Source organism: Sinocyclocheilus rhinocerous, unplaced genomic scaffold (assembly GCF_001515625.1).
Source record: "Sinocyclocheilus rhinocerous isolate Xijiao unplaced genomic scaffold, SAMN03320098_v1.1 scaffold767, whole genome shotgun sequence".
NCBI classification, from domain to species: domain Eukaryota; kingdom Metazoa; phylum Chordata; class Actinopteri; order Cypriniformes; family Cyprinidae; genus Sinocyclocheilus; species Sinocyclocheilus rhinocerous.
The window spans coordinates 122,013-128,099 of NW_015633562.1; the positions used below are offsets into that span (position 1 = coordinate 122,013).

Below are 6,087 nucleotides of genomic sequence, written 5' to 3' on the forward strand. Positions count from 1 at the left end.
ACATGATAAAATCATTCAAATTATCTCTTGCAGCAAGCTCAAAGTACACGAAAAGCTCGCAGCAATGCAGAGATATAAGCCACATAGCCTGAAAGCAGACAGAAATGCATAAACAGTACAATTTGAACTAATAAGTGTTCTAAAACCTTAGTATTTGAAAGATCACTAGCACAGTGGTTTACTGCTTCTAATAAAGCAACAGTAATGGCAATATTATAAAAGAAACCAATGTTCAATAAAAAGTTATATTTAATCATATTAATAATCAAACAACAACAACAACAAAAGAGTTAATTAGCCTAACTCTTTGCTTTTCAAGATTTCCAAGCAATGCAGCAAACAGGCACATTAATGGTCCTGTCCCAAATAGCACACTTGATGTTGACCTGCAGTCCTATGGCCTTTCCTTATGTACATCAGTGAAGTCGACAAGACCATAGAGCATCCCATTTGTCACTTTAGTCTCAGAAGGGCGCTCACGAGCATCACCTTTGTGCCTGCAATGCAGACTTTTTCAGAGCCCGGAATGGTGTGGACTTCACAGCAGAACATTTCCCAACAGACTATGCAGCAAAGTGTGGTCACACTTTAGTTTGGGGACCAATTCTCAATATTAACTAACTATTAACCATGACTTTTGCCTCAATAAAATCCTAATTACTAGTTAGTAAGGTGGTTGTTACGTTTAGGTATGGGGTAGGTTTAAGGGATCTAAAATATGGTCATACAGAATAAAAACTAATATGTTCTTAATAAGTACTAATAAACAGCCAATATGCTAGTAATATGCATGCTGATAAGCAACTAATTAATAGTGAGATTTGGTCCCTAAACCAAAGTGGGTCACACGTTATTTTAAGGTCCAATTCCCACTATTAACAAACCATTAACTACAAATTTTGCCCCAATAAACGTATAATTTGCGGCTTATTAATAGTAATAAGGTAGTTGTTAAGTTTAGGTATTGGGTAGGATTAGGGATATAGAATATGGTCATGCAGAATATGTGCTTTATAAGTACTAATAAACAGCCAATATGTTAATAATAGGCATGCTAATAAGCAACTAGTTAATAGTGAGAATTGGTCCCTAAACTAAAGTGTTACCCTAAAGTGTGGACTAATTAAATTAAACTGAATTAAAAATAATTTAACTTTTAATATGTATTAACATTTTAATATGTACATTATTATGAATATTAATATTGCCTGTTATTTGCATTTTAAGAATGTACTAAACAAAAGTAAATGAATAAATGAAATTTTGTAATCCATAATTCAGCAGCAGACACAAAACTGTGTAAGGAACAGCAGAGCCTGTAGCTTGTGGATCACTGAGCCTCATTAATTCAATAAGATTTCTATTTATAACCAACCTAGTCACATTTAATCAAAACAAGGGGCTCTATGCTCAGCAACTGATGCTTAACTGCTTAAGTTAAACCATCCAGCTACATCAGAAATCAGTCCCAGAGTGCTGTGCTGACTGTCTGCTCAACCAGTGTACATTAACCCCACCTACTGGCTACTAGCACACAGTACAGCTCAGGAAAAAAACAAAAACAAGCCAATTTATCTTCACAGAAGCATTCCCAGTGCTTAATATTTGTTTAGGATTCAGTCATTTGGCTGTGTGGTTATTCATTCTGATTTAGTAATCCTCCCTCACATAGTGTCTCCCATCTGGGGGTGAGTTTAGATGAAAATTAATAAAACACACTGGAGGATGATGATGAAGGCTTTAGTGATTTGTTCAGAATATGTAGCTGGGTAGGCATTCTAAGTGTCTAAATGCCAGTTAATCATACAGTATTTTGTATAATTAACAATCCCTATGGAGCGTTCAATTCATCTGATCCTACAATTAAGCAGGTTTCTCTCCTCGCCCATTCCAATTAAATTATTGTAACATTTTATATCCCACCTGCAGGGCACACAAACACCATCAAGCTCTACTAATGGGTTTGAACAGAACATGAATGTATGGTAAAGGGATGATGGTAAAGGACTGCCATCAAACATTTCTTGTCTTTTTTAAACTTTTTGACTTTCTTTGTATGGAAATGAGTGGCCAGGATATTCTTCAAATGGGCTATTAATGATTCATGACCTCTAAAGCCAAGTGATTGAAATTAAGTCATTATTCATGGAAAGCCTCCACTGCAGCCAAATATGAGGCATCAGACTACCAAAACACAAAATTGTACTGAAAATGCAAAATAACCTATTTTATTTATAGATGATAATTGGATACCATTCACATGCAATATGTTGATGTCATGTGACTCCAATGTAGCATGCAACAGTTAAAAATACAAAAATTTTAAAATACAAGGTAGTGCCGGACACTTAGCCAGCCCTGTACTCTGTAAACTAGTATTCTATTGCTAACAAGGCCAATTGGCCAATTATAATGCATGAATAATGTATACTTGAAATGTGTGAGAGAAGTCAGTTAAAAAGTAGCTAAATCATCCAGTGAGAAAATGTCAGCCATTTCTAATTCCCAAAAGTGTTGTGCGTTTTCTATCACACTTTTAACATGATGACAAACACGACTTATCACTGTCAATTCTCGAAATGATGACAGCCTCAGGATGTGTGTGTGTGTGTGTGTGTGAGTTGTATGCCATGTGTCAATGCCAAATGCTAGTCATGGATGCCAGCAAGCTGTGATTCCACGTCACCGAGATAAACCCATAATACTGTTGAAAATGTCATAAGATGCTGTCAAATTAATTTTCCCACCTTTCAACAGACAGACCATCAAGTGACAGGTGGTCAACCCTGACATTCACACACGTCGCAGTGCCCACTCAAGCAGCTACACTCACAAGGGTGAGAGAACATGGCACCTATGTGGATGTAATATTAACACAGAAATTGCTGGATATGTCATACACACTGAAAACAACCAGCATATGACAAGCCATCTTAGTTGACACATATTTCCCACTGTTTACTCACATAAATGCAGATGAAAAGATCAAAAGGGTCAAAATACTGATGTCTATTAAATGTTAAAAAATATATATTCATATTGTATAGTAAGAATTATATACTAATTACATCCATTTTATAATTATACAGTATGTTGAAAAAAATATAAATTTGATTTAATGAATAACTGAAACAACAACAACAAAAATAATAATAATATTAATTTAATTTACTTATTAAAAATAATTTTATTGAAAATTATTATAAATATAACTATAAAATATTTAGTTATGATAGCACAAATATTATGCAGTTTTATATTTCTTTGTATTTTTGTGACAAACCAAAATAAATAAATTAATTAATAAATAAATAAATGAGTTGTCACATGTAGTTAAAAAAAAAAAAAAAAGATTTTCAGTGTCCTAGATTAAAGAAGTCATTAGATCAGGTACGAATCACAACAAATGTTTTATTTAGTAGACGTTTGAATGTCTTGGATTTGAACTCTGAATGTCACCTGTGACCTTTAGACTATCATTCCAACAATCAATTCAAACCACGTCATGTTGCAGTTCCTACTGTAATAAAGTTATCGGCTAAATGCCAAGTATCTCTATTTTTCCATTTACTCACCAAAGCCAACTTGCATTTGGCATTTGGCAAAGGTTCATTTTGGACACTGTGTATGTATGAAAGCAGGAAGTTGGTGCTGTTCAAGCAGCACGAATGACAAAATACTTGGCTTTATAATTCCCACTACAGGCACTGGGAGTGTCTGGGATCAGGGTTCTAATTAAAAGCCCCCTCTCTCATGCGGCTCTTAATAGAAGAGAAGTACTCAGGCTACCACGTGTCTTAGTTCTCACAGAAACTGAAAGACTCTCTTCTCTCCTTCATCCTCTCTTACTGTGCTTTCCACTGCTCTCAAACCGTAAATACACACACACACACACACACACGATGAGACAAGAACTCCCACTCTGCAAGACTTGCAAGATCCCCACAAAAAATTCAAACCCACATTGCAGGGCAGAGTTCAAGCAGTTGATTCGGCCTGTCAGTGTGTGACAGGTCATTTATTGCTTCAGTGAAAGCCATTATGGTCCAGAGCCCATCTCTCCTGTACCTTAGAGAGAGGATGACCATATGCTGAGAAAGTCAACATACAGTCTGACAGGAATAGGCTTTTTAGGAAAATAAACACTTAAAAGGCTTTACATATTACCTGAGAACTTTTTTGTGTCATCAAATAGTGCATTATGTAATTTTATTACCATAGCAGAAATTTATAGTGTTAATATGGGGTGAGGGGGAAATCATGGCAAAAAGGAAAACAAATATAATATTCAGGGTATCTGGTTGTCCCCTGTGTGCTGTTGCTGTAGTTCATATTTACCACCACAAGGTGGGGTTTGTGGTTAGACTTTGAGATAGGACAAGTTGCTACAAAATTAGTTTAGGCCCTGGGATTGATCTTGGCACTGATTAAAAAAAAAAAAAAGATTAAAAAAAAAAAAGATTTGCCAAAATCCATTCTCTCTCTAGCTCCTGTATGATGGATCAAACAAGCATCTCTGCTGAAAGCTTTGTCCTGTGTGTCTACTTCAGATGAAAAGTGAATGATTTTACTCACTGGCATAGTAATGTTGCAGGATGAGCAAATGAAACTGTTGTACAGCCGCTCTGTCTCAGAACTGAGAGTGAGGAATGATGGTACAGTCATTTGCCAACTGCAGCACATAGTCAGTTCGTGCCCATTAAAGGCAATGATACTGCCGCAGAGTGTGTGCATGTTTACACTACTGGTTTAACTCAGCAATTATTGTAAAGTTTGACAGAGTCTGACAATCATCAACTGAAGTGACAAACTTTGGTCAGTATTTAGCAAATGCTAAACACTAAGAGCCCATAGGAGGTGTTCAATGTTAGAGAAGTCATAAGAGTCTTGTCTAGAAAGCCCATGCACATTGCTGAACTAACTTAAAAATTAATGTGATTTTTGTTTTTGTTAATTGAAATTAAGATTAATTCAAATAAAAGTACTACTTGATTAAAACCTCAGAAAACGTTGCCTTAGAAACTAGCTATAATAAACTAAAATTATTCAATTAAAACTGAAATAAATATAGAGCTAAATAGAAACAAATATAAGAGAAAATAATAAAAACAACAAAAGCAAAAGACAAAATTATCAAAAATGAAAACTAAAATGAATACTAAAATTGAAATGAAAAAATAAAATTTCTCATTCAAAATATTAATAAACACAACAATAGTACCGGTATATCAATAATAATACTAAAATAACACTGTACCATTGCTGTCATATTTTATTGTTTTTATTATTACTGATTTGAAATATATTACTGATATAATTTTGGAGATTCCAAATGAGCTTGATAATAGACAAAACGCAAAATATTTAAATAAATATTAAATTTTTGGCCAAAAATTTTCATTGGAGAAAATAAATAATAATAATATACAGCTTTTGAACAGAGCTTGTGGTGTACAAGCTTGAAGGAGTGCTAGTCTGCCAAAATAGCTGTCAGAGCTCATACCACTGACCTGGCCTCAGATTTAGCAACCACACCAGTTCACTGAATTATGGAATAAAAAGTGCTGGAAGTTATGAGGACTAACCCAGGAGCAGAGGGAGATTTTAAAGAGTGTAAAGTTAAGCAGGGGAGTGATTATAATTTAATGCAAGGGGTAGAGAGGTTAGCTCTGCAGATACAGAAGCAGTGCCAACACTTACTTTGGAGAAATAGCTTTTTGTTGGGTTCACGAAGAGATTCCCTGAACCCAGCCTATGGCCATTGCATTAAGCACCACAAGCACCATAATAATCACCATTAGTGTTCACTAAAAGACCTCAGCTCCTTAGAGACAGTTTCAGCTCCTCAATGGCTTGTCCCTTTCCCCCAGGGTCTTAATGTCCTCTTATCCTTTCCATCGTGTCAACCTCAACTATACTTTATTTACAGTATATCAACTCAAGTTTGTTCTCTGAAAAAAAATGCAGGTGCTTGATTGTGCAGTGCTCACCACCACAACTGTTGCAATGCAGTTGCAAAAATAAGAGGTTTTTAGTGCTTTATTATGTGGTTGCTAGGGTGTTGATGGCACAAGTCAAAAGTCCCCT

The 6,087-nt window shown here is 35.2% G+C and overlaps 1 protein-coding gene across 35 annotated transcripts in view; it reads right to left on the minus strand.

Moving 5' to 3' along the window:
• Positions 1 to 6,087, minus strand: part of LOC107744607 (disks large homolog 2) — a 217,367-nt gene that overhangs the window by 87,594 nt on the left and 123,686 nt on the right. The gene's annotated exons all lie outside the window — the stretch shown is intronic.